Here is a 26,139-nt window from a genome sequence, read left to right as displayed (position 1 = left end):
AAAAAAGACACTCATTTCAAACAGCAGGAGGCCACAAAAGGCTAAGGAACAGGATCAGGACCTAATCGTAACAGCAGCAGGGCTCAAAAGAAAGTTAAACTAAACTAAGGCCTGCATGGAAAAAGGAAAGAACAGGGACCCTGAAAAATGGGAGGGGGACATGAGCAGATTAACTTAAAAATCTTCAATCCCCAGCGTATTGTATGTAGGCTGCCCCTCCTAGGGATAGCCAATTCTTAGAGACAGCAAGGCCTTAGCAAGGAACCTGCCTTTAATATACAAATGAATTAATCCAGAGCCACACCTCCTCTATCTGGCCCCTACACCCCTGTAGGCAATATTCCTCTGCCTTAATCATCCTAGGCCAGGTAGCACACAACTAGGAACCAACCCTATAGATTAGAGCCCGCCAAAGTTATTCAAACTAGCCAACTCTAAATTGCAAAGCATCTGTCTTGTTTTTCCCATGGAAACCCTAATAAAGGCTCTGGCTTAAACCTTCCCCTCCTTCCTGTCTTCAGCCTCCTGAGACCACCCTGGAGGGCCCTGCATGGCATGTTGTGCCTCCTGTCTATAAAACCTGTGTGTATAATAAACTGTTTTCTTGAACTTCTTCTATGTCTCCTCTTATGGTCTCACCTGACTAGAATACAAACACCCAAGATCCTTTGAAGCCCCTAAGCTCAGAGTAGGAACCCACGCCTCCTTATTAAGGGTTGCTATTACGAGCCTCCTTGACTTCCAATGACACAGAGAAGGTAATGTCAGCAAAAAAGGCAGAGTAGAGACCTCCGAAATTCTCTCCTTCATAAAAGCAACAAAAACATGGCAAAGTTGTAAAAATCAACTTTTTCAAAACTGTGGAAATAAACCAAAGGATTGTGGCAATCCGGGGAGTGTCTATTGAACAAATATGGCTGAATCTTGGTAGGAGCTACAACCTTTATGGCATTTTAACGTGCTACTCCCATTTCACTCCTTCCCATTTCCACAGTATCCATGAAATCCAATAGCCCACAATCACCGTGAAAATCAGCAGCCACTGGAGGGGGCAGAACAGGGTTGGAGCCCCTTCAAAGTCCCATCCCTAAACAACTGTCATCTGACATATCTGGTGGTTCTGTGGAAGACTCTACTAGCAAAGCCATCTTTATTTGACCTGTAATCAAGCTCATCCAGCATAAACAGGTGTTTCCATGGGCATCTTTGGTCAAAAACAATCAGAAACAACTGTCTAATATAGTGGCTGCCTGAGGTATAACATAATATTTGAGGCAAACAAGAGGCTAACTAAAAAGCTTAAAAAGAAAAGCTGGGAAATGAGCTGTATGTAGGGGACTTTGAAAAACTCTGACATATTCCTGAGAACCTAGAAGGCCATACTCATGTAGCCCTGTGCACATGCTCAGAAAAGACCAGAGGAGGACCTAAATTCTCACCTCTGGCTAACATTAAGGCTTTGCACAGGCAGGAAGAGCTCAAGCAGAGTTGTAAATTCCTGGCTGAATGTTGAAGGCATGCCCCAACAAACACATAGAGCCCCTTGGCAAAGACCAGACGACTTATATGTTTTAGGCATCCAAGGAAATCTCTGCTCATTCAATAGCTTCTCTGCCCATTCATTCAACCACTAAGCTAACTGTGCAGAGACTTCAGTAACCACAGACAACAAAAAATATAGACTTCACAAAACAAACAACAAATAACCCTGGGGAGGTGGGAGAATCTGATTTCCAGAGTTTCCACATTATATTAAATGTCTAGTTTTTTAGTCAGACACAGTGGCACATGCCTGTAGTCTTGGCTACTCAGGAGGCTGAGGCAAGAGGATCTCAAGCCCAGTAGTTCAAATCCAGCCTGGGCAACAAAGCAAGACCCAGTACCTAAAATATAAAAGTTTTCAACCAAAAAAAAAAACTAGGCATGCAGAAAAACAAGTAGGACCTATATACGGAGGAAAAGCAGTCAATATAAACTATCCCTAAGAAAGCCCAGACATTGAACTTTCTAGAATGTATTTACTTAGAGACAGGGTCTCACTCTGTCGCCCAGGCTGAGTGACACAGCTCACTGTAGCCTCGCCCTCCTAGGCTCAAGCAATTCTCCCACATCAGCCTCCTGAGGTGCTGGGACTACAGGTATATGTGCCACCAGGCCCGGCTAATTTTTTTATTTTTTGTGGAGATGGGTGTCTCACTATGTTGCTCAGGTAAGTCTCAAACTCCCAGGTCAAGCGATCCTCCTACCTCGGCCTCCCGAAGTGCTGGGATTACAGGCATGAGCCACTGCACCTAGCCCTAGACTAAGACTTTAAATAATCTATTTTAAATATGTTGAAAGAACTAAAGAAAATAATGTCTAAAGAACTAAAGAAAATAATGTCTAAAGAACTAAAGGAAAACATATGAGAATGATATTTTACCAAATAAAGAATGTTAATAAACACACAAAAATTTTAAGAAAGAATCGAACAGAAATTCTGGAATTGGGAAGTACAGAAACTGAAATGAAAAACTCAATAGAGGGGCTCAACAGCAGCTATGAGCAGGCAGAACAATCAACCAACTTGAAGATAGGTCAACTGAGATTAGCCAGTCTGAGAAACAGAAAGACCAAATAATAAGGAAAAATGAACACAGTCTCAGAAACCTGTGGGACACCATTAAGTATACCAACATATGCGTGATGAGAATCAAGGAAGGAGAGAGAAGGACAGAAAAAATAATTGGAGAAATAACAGCCCAAAATTTCCCATGTGATAGAAAACATTACACACCCAAGAGGCTCAATGAATTACAAGTAAGATAAACTAAAAGAGATTCACATTAAGATACAACAAATCAAACGATTAAAAGCCAATAAAAATGAGAAAATCTTGAAAACATCAAAGAGAAGCAATTCATCACATACTAAGGAGCCTCCCAAAGCAGCTGACTTTTCATCAGAAACCATGGCAGCAGTGGGATATATTCAAAGTGCTGAAAGAAAAGAGATTGCCTATATCCAACAAAACTATCCTTTAAAAATGAAGGAGAAATTAAATTATTCCCATATTAAAACAGAAAAGAACTTCTTGCTAAAAGACTTACCCTAAAGAAATACTAAAGGGAGTCTTTCAGGCTAAAATATAAAGACACCAGAGAGTAATTCAAATCCACCTAAAAAATAAAAAGAGTGCTAGTGAAGTTAACTCCATATGTAACTACAAAAGATAATATAAATGTATTTCTCGGGGCGGGGGAGTCTTTTTTTCTTCCCAATTTAAAAGGCAATCACATTAAGCAATAATTAGACATCTGTGTTGATAGGTATACAATGCAGAGACATAACTTGTAGGACAACAACTGCACAAAGAGAGGAAAGGAAATAAAGGTTTATAGGAACAAAGTTCTTTTATATACTATTATAATTAAAATGGGTATTAAACCTAACTAGGGCAACCAATAGGAAAATAACTCAAAAAGATACAATTCCAAGTCACTGCAAGAATGTTTAAAAAAAAAAAGAAAGATTTTAAATGGTACCCAGGAAAATATATTAGCATAAAAGGCTAGTAATGATGAATGAGAAAAACAAAAAGGTGTCTGATCCTCAGTAGTGAGGTTATCTTCCCCAGGGACCCTGTTTAAATAATAATGTTACACATCAACCCATTCCTTATCAATCTTCTCTGCTTTACTTTCCTCTATATAGCACTTAACACCACCCAACAAACTTTACTTTCTATACACTAGAATTTAAGCTTCAACAGGGCAACGGCTTTATTTTATTTATAGTGGCTGGCACACAGCAGGTGCTAAATAAACAGCCGATGAAAAAAAAAAACAATAGGTAGAGATAAGCCTTTTAAGGACAGAAATGTTTCTCACATTAACAGCAACCTAAGAAAAGGGGATGTGTGTGCGCATATACAATCTGTAGACTTGGTAACAATAAAGAACTCCCCACCAGATAGGATTCTATTGTCTCCGTTAAGTAGGAGCTGTAAAGACATATACTGAGTGAGGCAGAAGTGGTAGGGCTGAAGGTTTACAGAGAGTACCTAGCTGTGTTGGATGCTTCTGTTGAAATTGGTGTCTAAGTCAGATTAAAAATCTGGTATGTTTGGCCACTGCAGCCTTAAATGAGCAGGTGATATCATGTGAAACTGTCCACCAAAAATTCATGTATTCTTACAACTTAAACAAAAATCAGTGTTTGAATTTTAGAAGAATAAAAAGCAGCAGCCAAATGCAGTGGCTCACTCCTGTAATGCCAGCACTTTGGGAGGCCAAGGTGGGAGGACTGCTTGAAGCCAGGAGTTCAAAATCAGCATGGGCAACATAGCAAGACCCTGTCTCTACAAAAAAATTTAAAAATTTTGCCGGGCATGGTGATGTGCGCCTGCAGTTACAGCTACTCGGGAGGTTGAAGTGGAAGAATCACTTGAGCCCAGGAGATCAAGGTTGGAATGAGCTATGATCCTGCCACTGCCACTGCACTCCAGCCTGGACAACAGAGTGAGACCCCATCTAAAAAAAAAAAAAAAACTGAATGCCCTAAATTCACATTTTGAGAAAAGCACCATATCAGATAGAAGGCACTAAATTTATCATAGTCAAGTAAAACTCAGTTGTACCAAAAGAATTGGAAGCAGGACCTTAGAGATATTTGTACACGTATGTTCACAGCAACACTATTCACAATTGCTAAAATTGGAAGCAACTCAAGTCTCCATTAACAGACGAATGGATCTGTTATCTGTTATGAATGGCCTTTGGGAGGCCAACGCAGGCGGATCACCTGAGGTCAGGAGTTCCAGACCAGACTGGCCAACCAATATGGCAAAACCCCGTCTCTGCTAAAAAACACAAAAATCAGGCCAGGCGTGGTGGCTCATGCCTGTAATCCCAGCACTTTGGGAGGCCAAGGCAGGCGATCACCTGAGGTTGGGAGTTTGAGACCAGCCTGACCAACATGGAGAAACCCCATATCTACTAAAAATACAAAAAATTAGCCGGGCATGGTGGTGCATGGCTGTAATCCCAGCTACTCAGGAGGCTGAGGCAGGAGAATCACTTGAATGCGGGGGGCGGAGGTTGCAGTGAGCCAAGATCACGACATTGCACTCCAGCCTAGGCAACAAGAACGAAACTCCATCTCAAAAATAAAAAAAAAAAAAAGGCCGGGGGTGGTGGCTCACACCTGTAATCCCAGCACTTTGGGAGGCTGAGGCAGGCGGATCACAAGGTCAGGAGATCGAGACCATCCTGGCCAACATGGTAAAACCCCATTTCTACTAAAAATACAAAAATTAGCTGGACGTGATGGCACATGCCTGTAATCCCATCTACTCAGGAGGCTGAGGCAGGAGAATTGCTTGGGCCAGGAGGTGGAGGCTGCAGTGAGCCAAGATCACGCCACTACACTCTAGCCTGGGCGACAGAGGAAGACTCTGTCTCAAAACAAACAAACAAAAAAATTAGCTGGTCACAGTGGCGGGCGCCTGTAGTCCCAGCTACTGGGGAGGCTGAGGTGAGACAATCACTTGAACTCAGGAAGCTGAGGTTACAGCGAGCCAAGATCACGCCACTGCACTCTAGTCCGGGCGACGGGGCAAGACTGCTTCTCAAAAAAGAAAAAAAAAAAAAGAAGGAAATTCTGAAACACAGTAGCTAAAATATGGATGAACCTTAAGGACACAATGGTAAGGGAAATAAGGCAGTCACAAAAAGGCATTTGTATGTATGAGTCCACTTATGTAAGGTACCTAGAGTAGTCAAAATAATAGAGACAGAAAGTAGTAAAATGGTGGTTTCCAGGAGCTAAGAGGTGGAGGGAAATGAGTTATTGTTTAATGGTACAGCTTCAGTTTTGCAAGAAGAAAAGAGTTCTGGAGATGATGGTAGTAAAGGTCGCACAACATAAATGTACTGCCTACCACCGAAATGTACCTTTGAAAATGGTTAAGATGAGGCCATGTGCGGTGGCTCACGCCTGTAATCCCAGCACATTGGGAGGCCAAGGCGGGCGGATCACGAGGTCAGGAGATCGAGACCATCCTGGCCAACATGGTGAAACCCCGTCTCTACTAAAAATACAAAAATTAGCTGGGCGTGGTGGTGGGCGCCTGTAATCCCAGCTACTCGGGAGGCTGAGGCAGGAGAATGGCTTGAACGCAGGAGACGGAGGTTGCAGTGAGCCAAGACCACGCCACTGCACTCCAGCCTGGTGACACAGAAAGACACTGTCTCAAAAAAAAAAACAAGAAAAAGAAAAATGGTTAAGATGGTAAATTTTATGTTATATGTATTTTACAATTTAAAAATTGGAAAAAAAAAAAAAAAAACTCAAACTGGATCATAGACCTTGCTATGGTTTGGAGGTCTGTCCCCTCCAAACCCCATCTGAAATTTGATTTCCAGTGCTGGAGGTGGGGCCTAATGGTATTTGGGTCATGGAGGGTGGATCCCTCATGAATAGATTAATGCCTTCTCTGGAGGTGGCTAGTAAGTGAGTTCTCACTCCATTAGTTCCAGCAAAAGCTGACTGTTGCTCTCTGCCCATGTAATCTCTGCACACAGTGCTTTCTTTTGACTTCAGTCATGAGTGGAAGCAGACTGAAGCCCTCACCAGATACAGATGCTCAATCTTGAACTTGCCAGCCAACAGAATTGAGTCAAATAAAACCTTTTTTCTTTGTAAGTCACCCAGCCTGAAGTGTTCCTTATAGCAACACAAAATAAACTAAGACCTTAATGCAAAACACATCTTTCTTTAAAAAAAAAAAAAAAAACTTGGTAGCAAACGGAGATTTCTTGTACAGGATACAAAAAGCACTAGTTGGCTAGGCATGGTGGTTCATGCCTATAATCCCAATACTTTGGGAGGCCGACAGAGGCCTCCCAGGCACTTGAGCCCAGGAGTTTAAGACCAGCCTGGACAACGGAGTGAGACCGTGTCTCGACAAAGAAGTTTCTGGGTGGGCGCAGAGGCTCACACTTGTAATCTCAGCACTTTGGGAGGCCAAGGCAGGCAGATCACTTGAGCCCAAGCATTGGAGACCAGCTTAGGCAGCATGGTGAAACCCCATCTCTACAAAAAATACAAAAAATTAGCCGGGTGTGATGGCGTGTGCCTGTAGTCCCAGCTACTCGGGAGGCTGAGAGGTGAGAAGATCACCTGAGCCCAGGAGGTTGAGGATGCAGTGAACCATGATCACACTGCCACACTCCAGTCCAGCCTTGGCAACAGGGTGCAACCCTGCCTAAAAAAAAAAGTTAAAAGGAAAAAATTGGCGGTGCATGGTGGCACACACCTGTAGTCCCAACTACTTGGTGGAGAGCTAAAGTAGGAATCACTTAAGCCATTGCATTCCAGCCAGGGTGACAGAGCAAGACCGTCTGAAAAAGAAAAGTACTAGTTGTCTTTCTAAAATAAGTTAAAATACATGAAAATTTTAAAAAAGAGGCCAGGCCTGGTGGCTCACACCTGTAATCCCAGCACTTTGGGAAGCCGAGGCAGGTGTATCACCTGAGGTCAGGAGTTCAAGGCCAGTCTGGCCAACATGGTGAAACCCTGTCTCTACCAAAGATACAAAATTAGCTGGGTATGGTGGCGCATGCCTGTAATCCCAGCTACTTGGGAGGCTAAGGCAGGAGAATTGCTTGAACCCGGGAGGCGGAGGTTGTGGTGAGCCAAGATCGCCACCATTGCACCGCAGCCTGGGCAACAAGAGCGAAACTCCGTCTCGGGAAAAAAAAAATTTTTTTTAAAGAATCTTGGGGGAAAGTGACCACATACCGTACACCAAAAATTATCTGACACAGGTCTAAAACAATTTAGAAGTTAATTTTGCCAAGGTTAAGGACATGCCTGGAAGAACTAAACAGGGAATCCCAGAAACAGTCTGGCCTGTGCCTTTTCTCCAAAGATGATGCTGAGGGCTTCAGTATTTAAAGGGAAAAAGTGGGCTAAAGGTGAAAAGAGGAAAGGTATGGTAATCCGCATGTTGCAAGAAAAAAGGAGCAGCACTGGGCACAGTGGCTCACCCCTATAATCCCAGCACTTTGGGAGGCCGAGGCGGGCAGATCATGAGGTCAGGAGTTCGAGACCAGCCTCGCCAATATGGTGAAACCCCGTCTCTACTAAAAATACAAAAATTAGCCGGGCATGGTGGCGCACGCCAGAAGTCCCAGCTACTCAGGAGGCTGAGGCAGAAGAATCACTTGAACCCAGGAGTTGGAAGTTGTAGTGAGCCGAGATTGCGCCACTGCACTCCAGCCTGGGCGACAGAATGAGACTCATCTCGGAGAGGGGATGGCAGGGGAGGGGAGGGGAGGGAAGCAACAAGTAGGAGAATAGTCAATTATGTATTCGTCTCACAATCAGTAAATGGCACCTTACATAAGGTAAACATAGAGTAGCTACCTGTGGAAATATTTAACCTTTTATCTGTAGCTATCTACTTATAAACAAAAGGAACGGCAATTTCTTGCACGACACAGCTTTTAGCTTAATATTTTTCCTTTGGCATAATGAATTGGGGTCTCGAGTTTTTAGTTTCCTCTCACAACACTAATGGAGAGATAAGAGAGAATTGTGAAAAGATTCACTAACAGATGACTTGAAGAAATCTGACACCAAAGAATTCAGCAGGGATAGAATATCCTGCAGGCAGGCTCTACTCAAAATACAAGAACGATAAACTCTATTTTTACATTTTTAAATCACAAGGATGAACATCAGACAGAAAGTTATCTGGAGAGTCGGATAACCAATTATAAGTACAGCTCAGAAAACCTAGCTGGGCACAGTGGCTCATGCCTGTAATCCCAGTACTTTGGGAGGCTGAAGCGGGTGGATCACTTGAGCTCAGGAGTTCAAGACCAGCCTGGCCAACATGGTGATACCCATCTCTACTAAAAATACAAAACTTAGCCAGGTGTGGTGGCACATGCACACTTGTAATCTCAGCTACTCAGGAGGGAGGCAGGAGAATCTCTTGAACCTGGGGGGCAGAGGTTGCAGTAAGTCGAGATCACGCCACTGCACTCCGGCCTAGGTGACAGAGCGAGACTCTGTCTCAAAAAAAAAAAAAAAAAAAAGAAACAAACAACAAAAAAAGGCACTCTGAGGAAACCAATAAATCATGGAAAGAAAAATTCAACAACAAAAACTCTACTATGCTCAAAAAATTCCATTATATAAAGGTAATACCACCCTTTAAAAGAAATCTAGGCTGGGTATGGTGGCTCATGCCTGTAATTCTAGAACTCTGAAAGGCTGAGGCAGGAGGGCAGCTCTTGAGCCCAGGGTAGCTCTTGAGACTGGCCTGGGCAACACAGTGAGACCTCCTGTTTACTAAAATTAAAAAAGTAGCCCAGGCGTGGTGGCTCACGCCTGTAATCCCAGCACTTTGGGAGGCCAGGGCAGGTAGATCACCTGAGGTTAGGAGTTCGAGACCAGCCTGACCAATATGGTGAAACCCCGACACTACTAAAAATACAAAAAAAGGCTGGGCGTGGTGGTGGGCACCTGTAATCCAGCTACTCGGGAGGCTAAGACAGAGAATCACTTGAACCTGGGAGGCAGAGGTTGCAGTGAGCTGAGATCGCGCCATTGCACTCCAGCCTGGGCAACAAGAGTGAAACTCCATCTCAAAAAAAAAAAAAAAAAAAAAAAGAAAAAGAAATTCAAATCACACATACAAAAAAAAAAAAAAGGATCTAGAATCAGAACAGCATCAAACCTTTTGAAAGAGACATGAAAGTTCAAAGACAGAAGAAACATCTTCAAAACGTTAATGTAGCCTGGTGCAACAGGGCAGGCCTGCAATCCCAGCCACTCTGGAGGCAGAAGTGGAAAGACATGCTTGAATCTAGGAAGTCCAGGCTGCAGTGGGCTATAACTGCACTTCTGAATGGCGACTGCACTCCAGCCTGGGCAACAGAGTGAGACCCTGTCTCTAAAATAAATAAATAAAGTTAAATAAAAGCATATTTCCAAATTACCAATCAAGTGTGAAAATACAGACATTTTTTTAAAAGAGGTTAAGTCCCTAACATTTACCTCCTATCCAACTTTTCTCAAGAAACAATTAGATAACATTTCAGCAAAATGAAAGAGTAAGCCAACAAAGGGTCCAATAAAAAGAGATTTCCGGAAGGACCGCAGCAGACATTAGAACTTGATACCAGATCTTGAGAACAAGTCTACATCAGAGCAAGAGAATGGATAGCTCTAGAAAGCAAGTCTTCTCCTCCCCCTCCAAGCACATACACAAAAGGCAGAACTGGTAGACAATGTGATGTGCTTGGGAGTCTTTAATTTAAAAACCCTAACAGTTGTAGAATCTTTTGGAAACATAGCAATACATACCTAGAAAACTAGGCAAATTAAAAAAGGAGGCAAATAACTCCAAATAAAACAAAATATACAGAAAAGTAACTACAGTATACATCTTAAGAGTTACCTATACTGGAATATTATCTATATTGGAATATGATGAAAGGAGATATAAGAGGTGTAATAAATCCTACTAACATAGTAAGAAGCCAAAAGGTAATGTTCAATATTGTCAGATGGTCAGGTGCAGTGGTTCACATCCATAATTCCAGCAACTTAGGAGGCCAAGGCAGGAGAATTGCTTGAGGCCAGGAGTTCAAGACCATCCTAGGCAAATAACAAGACTCCATCCCTACAAAAATTAAAAAAAAAACAGCCAGGTGTGATGTCATTCACCTATAGTCTCAGCTATGGGGAGGATCGCTTGAGCCTAGAGTTCCAAGTTACAGTGAGCTATGATCCCACCACAGCACTCTAGCCTAAGCGGCAGGGTAAGACCCTGTCTCTGAAGTAAATAAAAAATTGGGCCTGGCATGGTGGCTCACACCTGTAATCCAAGCACTTTGGGAGGCCGAGGCGGGCAGATCACCTGAGGTCAGGAGTTCAAGACCAGCCTGGCCAACAACATAGTGAAACCGAGTCTCTACAAAACAAAATTAGCCGGGCATGATGGCGGATGCCTATAATCCCAGCTACTTGGGAGGCTGAGGCAGGAGAATCACTTGAACCCAGGAGGTGGGGGTTGCAGTGAGCCAAGATCACGCCGTTGCACTCCAGCCTGGGCAACAGAGCGAGATTCCGTCTGAAAAAAAAAAAAAAAAAAGAAAAAGAAAAGAAAACAGAAAAAACTGGCTGGGTGCAGTGGCTTATGCCTGTAATCCTAGCACTCTGGGAGGCTGGGGCAGATGGATCGCTTGAGTCAGGAGTTCAAGACCAGCCTGTACATCATGGCAAAACCCAGTCTCTATAAAAATACGAAAACTAGCTGGGCGTGGGAGTACACGCCTGTAGTCCCAGCTGCTCGGGAGGCTGAGGTGGGAGGATCGAGTGAGACCAGGAAGTTGAGACTGCAGTGAGCCATGATTACACCACTGCACTCTAGCCCGAATGACAGAGCAAGACCTTGTCTCAAAAAAATAAACGAACCTAAAAATTATATATTGCCAGATAGGATATTTAGCAGCATCATTTTAAAAAAAAAATGCCAGAGACAAGAAATAGTGGTAAGTCTATTATTTAAATATAAGTAAATATCACAAGAGTTGAAAGTGGTTGCTTCTGGAAAGCTGGCCTAGAAAGGTGGACTGAGTAGGGAACAACCATTTTGGCAGTAAGCAGTGTAGTATTTGCATACGTATTCTTTCAGTAAAATTTTAGAAACGGCTAGGTGCAGTGGTTTACACCTGTAATCCCAGCACTTTAGCAGGCCACGGCAAGTGGATCACTCAAGGTCAGGAATTTGAGATCAGCCTGGGCAACATGGTGAAAGCTTGTCTCTACAAAAAATACAAAAACTAGCTGGACACGGTGGCACACACCTATAGTCTCAGCTACTCAGGAGGCTGAGGAGGAAGGACCACTTGAGCCCAGGAGGTTTAGTTTGCAGTGAGCTGTGATTGTACCACTGCACTCCAGCCTGGGAGACAGAAAGAGACCCTGTCTCAAAAAAAAGAAAAAAAATTAAGAAAAACAGTATTTTATAAACACACAAAAAAATGTAGATCTATGTATACTGAAATAAAATATTTAAAATAAATTAACTTAGTATGAGTTTCTTTTCTATCAATATATTCATCCCAACAATTATTTATTGCAACAATTGTATTACTACCAGGCACTAGACATGAAAGGATATGAGATGACATAGCTATACACACACACCAATACATATATATAGTTGTATATCAGGGTTTCCCAACCTCAGCAATTATTCACATTTTGGGCTAATATTTTATTTGGGACATGGAGGGCTATCCTGTGCATGTTTAGCAGCATCCCTGTCCACTCTCCACTAAATGCCAGGAGCACCTGCCTCCAACTGTGATAACCAAAAATGTCTCCAGACCTTGCCAAACAAGTGTCCCACGGGAGCAAAACTACCCCCCCACCCCCGCACAGCGCCCCAGTTGAAAACCACTTTTGCATTTGTACGGAAAAAACTCTGAAAAGATATGCACCCAAAAATATAGCAGTGGTTGTTCCTGGAAAATCAAGATTACAAAAAACCATTGCCATTTTTCTTTTCATTTCTGTAACTTAATTTTCATATAAATGTATTACTTTGACTACAAATAAAAAATATTAAAAACTCTCAAAATAAAAAGTGGCTAAACGTCAACACAAAAAATTTTAAATACATCATAAAATAAAATCTTAGTAAGTAATAACGCATATTTGACAGTTTCTAAACAATCAGTAAAAAAGAAGCCAGGTGCTGATTTCATGCCTGTTATTCCAGCCTTCTGGGATGCTGGGGTGGTAGGATTGCTTGAGACCAGGTATTCAAGACCAGCCTGGGCAACATACTGAGACATCATCTCAATGAAAAAAAATTTTTTTAAGTAGCTGGGCATGATGGCATATGCCTGCAGTCCCTGCTTCTGAGGAGGCTGAAGCAGGAGGATTGCTTGAGCCCAGAAGAACAAAGCTACAGTGAGCCATGATTGATCGCATCACTGCACTCAAGCCTGGGCGATAGTATGAGACCCTGTCTCTAAAAAAAAAAAAAAGTAAAATAAAAAACAAAAGAAGAAATCAGTAAAAAAGGAAATAGGAAAAAGACAAACTAGTCTATAAATTCATTAAAACTAACACATTTGCTTTGTTTTATAACTATTTTTTCAACAATGACTATGTATTGGCATAAAGAATTCACTCCTGAAACTTATCAATTTTAATAAAAAAATATATTTTATAATGTTTGGTGGGTCATTTTTTTAAAATAAGGAAAAAAGAAATGTTTCCAATAATCCCATCACCAAAAAATCGCAAAGTATTTAAAAATATCTGAACTTTTTCGATGTACTTTTTTCATATAGCTGATTTATGGCACACAAAACTTATTTTTAGTTTAACGTAAGCATTGCACAGTCATTAAACATTCTTCATAAAATTCATTCATTTCGAAGGGATAAAGTACCCCCCCCCACAGTGCATTAATCTCGGGCAATGATTCATTTTTAACTGAAGTACCAAGTGTGCTGGCTTATGCCTGTAATTCCAGCACTTTGGGAGGCCAAGGCGGGTGGATCACCTGAGGTCAGGAGTTCAAGACCAGCCTAGCCAACATGGTGAAACCTTGTCTTTCCTAAAAATACAAAAATTAGCCAGGCATGGTGGTGGATGTCTGTAATCCTAGCTACTCAGGAGGCTGAGGTGGGAGAATCACTTGAACCCAGGCGGCAGAGGTTGCAGTGAGCCAAAATTGCGCCACTGCACTCCAGCCTGGGTGACAGAGCAAGATTGTCTCAAAAAACAAAACAAACATTTTAATTGAAGTGATTTCTCTGATACTCCATTTCCCATGACAGGGAGGGGAGACAAAATTATAATCTAATAAAACCCAGAAAGTTTGTTTTCATTCCAGTATCAAATGAGGGCTTGACAAACAGTATTAATTTACTCCATCCTGTGGACTTTTTCTCCATCCGGTGGACTTTTTCTCCTAGTATATACACACCACAAAAATTTAAGTCAAGCTCTCATCTCTAACAGTTTAATGAGATGTCCTCGGCAATTTCACTTATTTAGCAAATATTTGGCAGACATCTATTATGTGCCAGACCCTTTACTCTCACACTGGGTATACACACCTGTAATTCCAGCAGTTTGGGAGGCCGAGCTGGGTGGATCACTCAAGGACAGGAGTTCGAGACCAGCCTAGCCAATATGGCAAAACCTCATCTCAACTAAAAATACAAAAAATTAGCTGAGCATGGTGGCACACGCCTGAAATTACAGCTACTCAGGAGGCTGAGGCACGAGAATTGCTTTAACCTGGGATGTGAAGGTTGCTGTGAGCTGAGATCATGCCAATGCACTCCAGCCTGGGCGACAGAGCAAGACTGTGTCTCAAAAAAATAAAATAAAATTGCAAAACATGTTAAGTGCTAACAAGGAAATGACCAGGGAGCAATTACATACGTAAAATAGAAAGATTCATAAAAACAGAGGCTAGAATCTCAATCCCCAACCCTTATTTATTTTTATTTATTTTTTTTTATTTTTTTGAGGCAGTGGCTAATGGATGTAATCCCAGCACTTTGGGAAGCCAAGGCGTGAGGACCACCTGAGGTCAGGAGTCGGAGACCAGCCTGACCAACATGGTGAAACCCTGTCTCTACCAAAAATAAAAAAAAATTAGTTGGGCATTGTGGCAGGCGCCTGTAATCCCAGCTACCTGGGAGGCTGAAGCAGAAGAATCGCTTGAACCCGGGAGCCGGAGGTTGCAGTGAGCCGAGATCGCGCAACTGCACTCCAGCATAGGTAACGGAGCGAGGTTCTGTTTCAAAAAAAAGAAAAAGTAAAAAGCAACACAATAAATACTACTCCAGCCACTGTGAAATATTTTTGTTATCTGAGATAACTATCAGTGTAGTATTGTTACCCTTATCCATTGTTACTCTCTCATATTATTTCTCTTTCAACCCACTTCATCCTGTTATCTTTGTTTTCTTTCTCATTCTCTCTTCTCCAGGATTTCGGTGAAAGATAACTTAAATAAAAGCAAGCCCCAGTTAACAGCTTTCAAAGCAAAAACATCCTAAGTTCAGATTTAAATGCAAGCCATGAAATAAAGTGTTACACAAAATTTTAAATTTTTCACAACTGCTAACACCTCTAACAACAGTAACAAAAAGGAAACACAATAGAGTTTGAGGCAGCAAGACTGACTGCTCACACATTTAAGAAAGAACACAGCTACAAACATTTTATGAAAATTTAACACAACTGTCCAGCAACAGTGGATTAGATGGATCAACTATGGCCTATCTACACAGAATACTATGCAGCTGTTAAAAAGAAGTGAGGATGTAGGGCCGGGCGCGGTGGCTCACGCCTGTTATCCCAGCAATTTGGGAGACTGAGGCGGGTGGATCACGAGGTCAGCAGTTAGAGACCAGCGTGACCAACATGGTGAAACCCCGTCTCTACTAAAAATACAAAAAAATTAGATGCGCATGGTGGCGGGTGCCTGTAATCCCAGCGACTTGGGAGGCTGAGGCAGGAGAATCGCTTGAAACCTGAAGACAGAGGTTGCCGTGAGCTGAGATTGCGCCACTGCACTCTACCCTGGGCAATAAGAGCAAAACTCCATCTCAAAAAAAAAAAAAAAAAAAAAAAGCGAGGATGCTCTCTATTAGCAGGTTTGGAATGATCTCTCAACATGTTAAATGAAAAAGTAGGGAGGGCATAGTGGTTCATGCCTATAATCCCAGCACTTTGAGAGGCTGAGGTGGGCAGAATGCTTGAGCTCAGGAGTTCAAGACCAGCCTGGATAACATAGGGAGACCCCCATCTCTACAAAACAATGACAACAATAAAATTAGTCAGATGTGGAAGCATGTGCCTGCAGTCCCAAACTTTGGAGGCTGAGGTGGGAGGATAACATAGGGAGACCCCCACCTCTACAAAACAATAACAACAACAAAATTAGTCAGTTGTGGAAGCATGTTCCTATAGTCCCAAACTTGGCAGGCTGAGGTGGGAGGATCAATTGAGCCCAGGAGGTAGAGGGCCCAGCGAGCCAAGATCGCATCACTGCACTCCAGCCTGGGCGAAAGAGTGAGACCCCCATCTCAAAAAAAAAAAAAATTACAGTGAAAAATAGGTTATATAGTTTGCCACACTGTACCAGAAAAGGACAAAAACATATTTGCTTTCATCTACCTACATAAAAAACACTAGAGAGGGACACACACAGACTAAAAAAAAAGTAGTTGATTACTAACTTGGCGGTGGGGGGTGGTAGATAGGATCATGGTGAGTATAAGACTTAATTTTGAACCACGTATTACTTATTCAAAATATAATTTTTTTTAAAGAGACAGAGTCTTTTACCAGGATGAAGTGCAGTGGTGTGATGATAGCTCACTATAGCTTCAAACTCCTGGGCTCAAGCAATCCTCTCCCCTGAGCCTCCAAAACTAGGACTACAGGTGCAAGTCACTATGTCCGGCTAATTTTTTTCTTTTCTGTAGAAAGGGGGGTCTATGTTGCCCAGGCTGGTCTCGAACTCCTGGCCTCAACCAATCCTCCTGCCTTGGCTTCTCAAAGCAATCATTATGATTATTATGATTATTATTATTATTTGAGACAGAGTCTCAGTCTATTGACCAGACTAGAGTGCAGTGGTGCGATCATGGCTCACAGCAGCCTTGACCCCTTGGGCTCAAGCGATCCTCCCGCCCTGGCTTCCCGAGTAGCTAGGACTACAGGTACAACACCACTGTGTCCAGCTAATTTTTTAATTTTCTTGTAGAGACAGGGTATCACTTTGTTGCCCAGACTGGTCTTGAATTTCTGACTTCAAGTTATCCTCCTGCCTTGGTCTCCCAAAGTGCTGGGATTATAAGAAGGAGCCTGTAAGTGTCCTGAAAGTGCAAAAATTGTTGTTGTTGTTGTTTTGAGACAGAGTCTTGCTCTGTTGCCCAAGCTGGAGTGCAGTGACGTGATCTAGGCCCACTGAAACCTCCGCCTCCCGGGTTCAAGTGATTCCCCTGCCTAGCCTCCCGAGTAGCTGTAACTACAGGTGCGTGACACCACACCCTGCTAATTTTTGTATTTTTAGTAAAGACGGGGTTTCACCATGTGGGTCAGGCTGTTCTCGAACTCCTAATCTCGTGATCCATCTGCCTCGGCCTCCAAAAGTGCTGGGATTACAGGCGTGAGCCACTGCACCCGGCCAAAGTGCAAAATTTTTAATAGGAATTTTTACGTCTTTTTATAAAGTCTATCTAAAAGTGGTCCAAAATTTTACTTTACATTTATAATTGCTTTAATTCTAGTCTTTTAAATCTTGTTCACTGAAACCACTTAGGTGTAATGCTATCTCAAGGTAATACCAATGCCTTGTGTTTACCTTGGTTCCACTGAACACAAGGTACTGGTACTACCTTGAAACAGCATTATATATTGGTCAAAAGCACATCCTTTTTTAACCTTTTTTTCTTTTTCATTACAAGAACACAAAACCACTTAAAAAAAAAAAAAAAAAAAACAGGGCCTCACTCTGTTGCCCAGGCTGGAGTCTGTCACCCAGACTAGAGTACAATGGCACAATCTTGGCTCACTACAACTTCCACCTCCCAGGTTCAAGCGATTCTCCTGCCTCAGCCTCCCAAGTAGGTGGGATTACAGGCATGCGCCACCATGCCCGGCTGATTTTTTTATTTTTTTTGTAGAGACAGGATTTCACCATGTTGGCCAGGCTAGTCTCAAACTCCTGACCTCAAGTGATCCACCCGCCTTGGCCTCCCAAAGTGCTGGGACTACAGGCGTGAGTGCCACCGCGTCCGGCCTCACACCCACTTGTATTTATTTACTTTTCATTAGTTTCCTTGAAGAGTATTCTGTGTCCAGCAGCCTTACCAGGAAGGCTGCTTCAGAATTTGACACAAACCATGCCATGTTTCCACAGGTATCAGTTGCGTTTCCCCAATTACTATAGTTTTGTTCTGTTTACCTATGTTATTCTTTGCTTTATACACATAAGCACATCTCTTAAATAGAATTCAGTTTCATCTTGGGATTAAACACTTTCATTTTTTTTTTTTTTTTGAGACGGAGTTTCATTCATCACCTAGGCTAGAGTACAATGGCACGATCTAGGCTCACTGCAACCTCCACCTCCCAGGTACAAGCAATTCTCCTGTTTCAGCCTCCTGAGTAGCTGGAACTACAGGCATGCGCCATCACACCGAGCTAATTTTTTGTATTTTTAGTAGAGACAGGGTTTCACCATGCTGGCCAGGCTGGTCTCGAACTCCTGACCTCAGGTGATCCACCCACCTCGGCCTCCCAAAGTGCTGGGATTACAGGCATGAGCCACCATGCCCAGCCAACACCTTCAATTTTAAGAAGAGGTGTATGCTCCTTTTGGCACTGCAGACCTTACTTATAGCCAGGCCTTGGAAAGCAGCTGCCAAGACATTTACTTTTAGAAGTTCAGTTCTGTTCCCAGCAGGCCTCTACAGAACCTTGTGAGACAGGGACTCACTCTGTCACCCAGGCTGGAGTGCAGTGGGGTGATTATGGATCACCGTAGCCACAACCTCTGGGGCTCAAGCAATCCTCCATCTCACTCCTCCACCAGGTAGCTGGGACTTCAGGCACATGCTACCATGCCTGGCTTCAATACTGTTTTTCATTAGGGGAATGTAAATTAAAAACAGTGAGATACCACTACATAACTACCAAAACGGTTAAAATCCAAATCACTACAACTCCAAAAGCTGAAAGTGGAGCAATAATAATTCTCACTCATTACTGGTGGGAATGCAAAATGGTACAGCCACTTTGGAAGATCATTTAGCAGTTTCTTACACAATTAAATATAATCTTACCATATGATCCAACAATCACACTCCCTGGTATTTACTCAAAATTACATGAAAACTTATACATCCACACAAAAACCTGCACGTAGATGTTTACAGCCTTTACTCATAATTGTCAAAACTTGAAAGTAACCAAGATACCCTCCAAAAAGTGAATAGACAAACTGTGGCACATCCATAAATGGAGTATTGTTCAGCACTAAAAAGAAATAATCAACCCATAGAAAAGACAAGGAGAAGCCTTAAATACACTGCTACTAAGTGAAAAGGCTCTATATTATATGATTCAAACTAAGGCAACCCTCTGTATCCAAGGGTTCCCCATTCACAGATTCAAACAATGGCAAGGCAAAAAGTATTCCGGAAAAATAATTTTAAAAAATATATATTTTTTGAGACAGAGTCTCGCTCTGTCACCCAGGCTAGAGTGCAGTGGCGCGATCTCAACTCACTACAACCTCCGCCTCCCGGGTTAAAGCGATTCTCCTACCCTCAGCTTCCCAAGTAGCTGGGATTACAGGCGCGTGCCAGCACACCTGGCTAATTTTTTATTTTTAGTAGAAACAGCGTTTCACCATATTGGCCAGGCTGATCTCAAACTCCTGACCTTGTGATCTACCTGCCTTGGCCTCCCAAGTGCTGGGATTACAGTCATGAGCCGCTGTGCCCAGCCAAAAAATAATTTTTAAAAATTATAGCAACTAGCCAGCTGCAGTAGCTGACATCTATAATCCTAGCACTTTGGGAGGCCAAGGATGGCAGATCGCTTGAGCCCAGAAGCTCGAAACCAGCCTCAGCAACTTAGCAAAACTCTGTCTCTAGAAAAAATACAAAAATTAGCCAGGTGTGGTGGCGGGTGCCTGTAGTCCTAGCTACTGAGGAGGCTGAGGTGGGAGGATCACCTGAACCCGGAGATCGAGGCTGCAGTGAGCAGTGATTGTTTCACTGCACTCCAGCGTGAGTGACAGACTGAGACCCTGTCTCAAATAAAAATTTTTAAGAAGTGTAACAACTATTTACATAGCATTTACATTATATTAGATAATTATAAGTAATCTAGGCCGGGCGCAGTGGCTCACACCTGTAATCCCAGCACTTTGGGAGGCCGAGGCGGGCAGATCATGAGGTCAGGAGATCAAGACCATCCTGGCTAACAAGGTGAAACCCCGTCTCTACTAAAAATACAAAAAATTAGCCGGGCATGGTGGCGGGCGCCTGTAGTCCCACCTTCTAGGGAGGCTGAGGCAGGAGAATGGCATGAACCCAGGAGGTGGAGCTTGCAGTGAGCCGAGATCGCACCACTGCACTCCAGCCTGGGCGACACAGCGAGACTCCGTCTCAAAAAAAAAAAAAAAGTAATCTAGAAATTTAAAATATACAGGAAGATGTGCATAAGTTACAAACTCATTGTATTGAGGGACTTGAGCATCTGAGGATTTTGTATCCTGGAGGAGACTCCTGGAACAAATTTCTCCCAAGGATACCACGTGAAGGTATATGAATGTATTCTGGAAAAGGCAAAACTTTGGGGTAGGGGACTGCTTGTACTTTCTGCTAAATTTTGCTGTGAACCTAAATTGTCTTATGAGGGGCAGTGAGTGTGTACACACAAAAGTGAGCATACACAGTTTAGGCTGGGCACAGCGGCTCACACCTGTAATCCCAGCACTTTGGGAGCCTGAGGTGGGTGATCACTTGAGGTCAGGAGTTCAAGACCAGCCTGGCCAACAAGGTGAAACCCCATGTCTACTAAAAATACAAAATAATTAGCTGGGCATGGTGGTACATGCCTGCAATCCCAGCTACTCAAGGGGCTGAGGCAGGAGAATTGCTTGAACCTGGGAGGCGGAGGTTACAGTGAGCTGGGATCGCGCCCACTGCACTCCAGCCTGGGTAACAAAATGAAACTCTGCCTCAATTAAAAAAAAAAAAAAAAAAAAAAGGAAATTAATTTAAATAAATTTAAAAGCATTTTGTTAAAAAAAAAAAACCTTAATAAAAATATATTTCAGGTCATGGGTAAAGAGTCTCTGTAGTCACGGCAACAGCCGAGGCAGGCTGCCTGCATACCAGCTGCCAGTGATGGGGAGAAGCTGCCAGTCTACATCAGCCTGGGCCATAGTAAGCTGCTGCCACAGGGCCGGCAGCGTGGGCACCATGTTGCATTCATCTCTGTACCCCCAGCATCTAGCAGTGTTGGCATGTAGTGGGCACTCAAAGAAATGTGTGTTGAATGAACAATACCTGTGACAAGCAAGCGAACTTTATTCTTTCTCAACCCTTGTTCCTATGACACACCTCCTCCTGACTGTCACTGTCACTCCTTCAGAGCAGAGCTTCTCTAGGGAACCTGGATGGGAAACAACTATGGTAAAGGACGTCCTGGGTGAAGAGGGACTGCACTTTGATGAGTTGAACAAGCTGTGGGTGTCGGACTCAGAGGTTACCCAGCAGACCATAGAGCTCAAGGAAGAGTGCAAGAACTTTGTGGACAAAACTGGCCAGTTTCAGAAAACAGTTGGTGGTTTAATTGAGCTTGTTGATCAACTTGCAAAAAAAGCAGAAAATGAGAAAATGAAGGCCATGGTGCTCAGAACTTGCTCAAATCAATAGCAAAGCAGAGAGAAGCTCAACAACTTCAGAACTCAGTAACTTCAAGCACTAATAGAAGAAAAGAAAATTTAGGCAGGGCATAGTGGCTCACACCTGTAATCCCAGCATTTTGGGAGGCCAAGGTGGGCAGATCACCTGAGGTCGGGAGTTTGAGACCAGACTGGCCAACATGGTAAAACCCCATCCCTACTAAAATTCAAAAAATTAGTCGGGCATGGTAGCACACCTGTAATCCCAGCTACTCTGGAGGCTGAGGCATGCCAGGCATAGTGGCTCATGCCTTTAATCCCAGCACTCTTGAGACACCAAGGTAGGAGGATCACTTGAGGCCATGATCTCAAGACCAGCCTAGACAACATAGAAAGACCCTGTCTCTACTAAAAAAAAAAAAATTAGCCAGGCGTGGTAGCACATGCCTACAGTCCAAGCTATTTGGGAGGCTGACGTGAGAAGACCATCTGAACCCAGGAGTTTTGAGGCTGCAGTGAGCTATGATCGCACCACTGCATTCCAGCCTGGGCAACATAGCGAGACCCTGTCTCTTAAAAATAAATAAAATAATAATAATTTGGAATGGACAATGAATGGATAGAAGTACAGGTAAAACAAGACTGATCATGAGTCATTACTGTTTAAGATGAGTGACAGGTTTGTGGGAGGTCACGATACTGTATTATTTTCATACATGTTTAAAACTTTTCATAAAAAAATTAAAGGAGGGTTATACATAATACAATTATATTTATGATAAAAAGGATAAACTGTTAAGAGGGGCAATGGATGAAACAAACCTGTCAGGAGATTATCTTAAAGAATTCTGGCAGGAGGAGTACTCTGAACTAAGGCAATTGATGAAACAAACCTGTCAGGAGATTATCTCAAAGAATTCTGGCAGGAGGTGAGAACTTCTGAACTAAGGCAATATTAGTACAGAAACAAAAAGCACAGATTAAATCAGTTACTTCCTTAGGTCAGCAGTCAGGCTTCATGGGCATTCTAAGCAAAATTTTCTTATCCTTTTTGAAGAAAAACTAGAAGAGGCTCCATAGCATTCATAATATATGCAAAGGGGACTATACAATCCCCCAAAAAATCAAGAATCAGTGAATTAGAACATATTTTAGGATACTGATGTTATCTATATTACTCAGCCTTTTGAATCATTACAATCCAGTTCACTCAGTTTCTTTTTTTTTTCTTTTTTCGATACAGGGTCTCACTGTTGCCCAGGTTGGTCTCCAACTCCTAGGCTCAAGTGATCCTCCTACTTCAACCTCCCAAAGTGCTGGGATTACAAGCGTGAGACACCACACCTGGCCAGTTCACACAGTTTAAATGAAGCTCTTTCCTACTTTAGAACTTCTGCTAAATGCTGTAGCTTCCAACTGGAATGCTCTTTGTACAATTAGGTATTCCCGATACTTCAGATCTAAAAGTATACATTTTCGAACTTTATGAGAATTAAATGTATTGAACCAAAAATAATGTCAGCCATATAGAAAGTGTTCAACAGGTCAGGTGCAGTGGCTCATGCCTGTAATCCTAGCACTTTGGGAGGCCAAGGCAGGCAGATTACTTGAGGTCAGGAGTTCAAGACCAGCCTGGCCAACATGGTGAAACTCCGTCTCTACAAAAAATACAAAAATTAGCTGGGTGTGTTGGTGGGTGCTTGTAATTCCAACTACTCAGAAGACTGAGGCATGAGAACTGCCTGAACCCAGGAGGTGGAGGTTGCAGTGAGTTGAGATAGCACCACTGGACTCCAGCCTGAGTGACAGAGCGAAAACTTTGTCTCTAAAAAAAAAAAAAGAAAGTACTCAATAAATATTAGGTATTATCTGAAACTCCATTACATATACAGGTTTCCTATCATCATTTATTCTCTCAGCATTCTGTTAATTTGTTGTTTGTAACATTTTATTGGCCAGGCATGGTGGCTCATGCCTGTAATCCCAATACTTGGACTTTGGGAGGATGAGGTGGGAGAATCATTTGAGCCCAGGAGTTCGAGACCAGCCTGGGCAACAAACTGAGAACCCATCTGAACTAAAAATAAAAACAGCTTGGTGTGATAGTACATGTCTGTAGTCCCACCTACTCGGGAGGCTGCAGCAGGAGGATCGCTTGAGCTCAGGAGGCTGAGGCTACAGTGAGCCATGTTGGCACCACTGCACCCCAGCCTCGGCAACAGAGCGCCATGTTGGCACCACTGCACCCCAGCCTCAGCAACAGAGCAGGACCCTCTATTGAAAAAAAAAAATTATTTCTAGAGTATAAGCTCCCTGAGGACAAAGTCTTTGTCTCATACATCATTATACACCCAGGATCTAGCACAAAATCGCACTCAAGTATCACCAAATAATCATGCTGGAATCAATAAAACTCACAGGCCATACGGAGGGGGAAGGTTCAATGACCTCTATAGTACTAGCGATAGGGAGGATAGTGTTAACTTTAATGTGACAAGGAATAAAGAATGAGCAAGTGTGTTTTGTCAAGGGGAAGAGGCAGGCACTTGAGATTAACTGAATGGATGCATTGAATTGGAGGTAGAAAAACTAAACAGGAAGTTAGAAATACAAGGGACATCTGAACGCCAAGTAGCTAGTAGTGGTTAAGAACATGGCCTCTACAGGCAGTCTAAGTTTAAATCCCAGTTCTACTGCCTCCTAGTTGCATAGATTACTTAACCTTTGGGCCTCGATATGCCAGTGTCAGAAAAAAGAAAAAAAGGACACCAACTATACCTGTATCAACCTCACTGAGTTGTTTTGAGAATTAAATGAATACTGAATGAATTAAATGAATACTGAAATACTGAAGCACTGAAATAACAATTAGGAAAGAGTAAATAAATGCTAGGTATTATTAAGATGGTACATGGTAGCTAAAAATCTGATTCTGAATATACAGTAAAAACATAAAATAGAACCAGAACCCCACATAACAACAACTGGGAACAAAAGAAAGAAAATATATGAAGGAAAGTGATAAGTAGACGACAGGAAAAACAGAGTGGAAGCAAAAGAAAATAATTTTGAAGAATTTGTTAACAACAGAGTTTTGGTTAAGTACATATGGTTTATAAGGCCAAAGGATTTGGCAATTTGAAGGTCAATCATGAACAGAAAACATAGTGTTCTACAAAGTGTTTAGAAGGGAGGGGAGAAGAGAGCGAAAAGGCAGACATAGAGTGAGGTTAATGGGTAGTGGAGGAGCATAAAGAGAATTCTATATCAGTGGTCCCTAAACTTCATTTCAAGAGCTTCAAAAAAAAACAGGGAATCTGACGCAAGGTAGTGGACTCCCTTAATACTATCAATAAAATTTTTTTAACTATTATCACCATCATCTGAAAAAGGAAATGCCTAACAGTAAAAATGTATGAAGGCTAAAAATCCCAGAACAAAGGGAACATCTTTATGAAAAATCACTGTCGGCCAGGCGCGGTGGCTCACGCCTGTAATCCCAGCACTTTGGGAGGCCAAGGTGTGCAGATCACGAGGTCAGGAGATCGAGACCATCCTGGCTAACACGGTGAAACCCCGTCTCTACTAAAAATACAAAAAAATTAGCTGGGAGTGGTGGCAGGCACCTGTAGTCCCAGCTACTCGGGAGGCTGAGGCAAGAGAATGGCGTGAACCCGGGAGGCAGAGCTTGCAGTGAGCCAAGATGGCACCACTGCTCTCCAGCCTGGGCAACAGTCGAGTGAGACTCCGCCTCAAAAAAAAAAAAAAGAACATAAGCTCTTTGACTACATTTTCTTTATTAGCTATGTCATATTTTTACACTTGGCAAACAAGCATTTTGTATATATCCAAAATCCACTTACTATATACAAACTATAAAGAAAAATATAAGGACACATTAGCAATATATATAAACTATGCCTTGCAGCAGCATCACGGGCGCTCAATAAAACTTTATTGAAATGTACTCAAGTAGCGTAGGCCACGCAATACTAGATGAAGAATTACAAGTCAGATTCCACTCTATAAAAAAGTGCTAAGACAGTATAACATGATGGTTACAAGAGGGTAATATGACCACAGGCTTTGGAATCAGACAGACCTGGGTTCAAATCTTAGCTGCAATTCTTTATGGCTATGACTTTGGCAAAATGATTTAACCTACCTAAATTTGTCTCCTCACCTGTAAAATAGGAATACCCACCTCATAAGGTTATAATGCTGATTAAATGGCAGTTTCTAACTTCTAGAAGTCGTAACATGATAGATGTTACTGCTTAAAGATCCTTAAGTTAGTAGGAGATATTTTGCTTAGACTTACTTGATTTCTTCATTTTTAAGGGGGGAATCTCCTGAATTTTCTATTTTCAGGGTTTTCAAAGCTGGTCTGGAATAGTGATTTGCAAATCCTAGTGTCTTTTCCATGACAAGATTTTAATGAATCTACTATGAAATTACAAAAAAGTGTAGTGTAGTGATTTTTCTCTTTAACAGGCACTACTGTGAAGAAAGAATCACTTGTAGAACTTTAAAAAATATGCAGGCCTCTTATCCTCTGGAGATCTCGATTGATCTAGGGCTTGAAGAAAATGGACTGTCTGCGGAATTCTGGTAATTCATGTTATATAAAAGTTAAGAAACCACTGTCCTACGACCTTCCTAACAATGGTTCC

The 26,139-nt window shown here is 42.4% G+C and overlaps 1 protein-coding gene and 1 pseudogene across 4 annotated transcripts in view; one reads left to right on the top strand and one right to left on the bottom strand.

The window, feature by feature from the left end:
• STRN3 (striatin 3) overlaps positions 1-26,139 on the bottom strand; it is a 134,299-nt gene that overhangs the window by 105,077 nt on the left and 3,083 nt on the right. The window lies entirely within an intron of this gene.
• On the top strand, positions 20,884-21,569 carry LOC100598769 (annotated as a pseudogene).

The sequence above is a fragment of the Nomascus leucogenys genome, chromosome 22a, assembly GCF_006542625.1.
Source record: "Nomascus leucogenys isolate Asia chromosome 22a, Asia_NLE_v1, whole genome shotgun sequence".
Classification (NCBI taxonomy): domain Eukaryota; kingdom Metazoa; phylum Chordata; class Mammalia; order Primates; family Hylobatidae; genus Nomascus; species Nomascus leucogenys.
The sequence above is the reverse complement of the archived record's forward strand: the minus strand, read 5'-3'. Positions and strand labels throughout refer to the sequence as shown.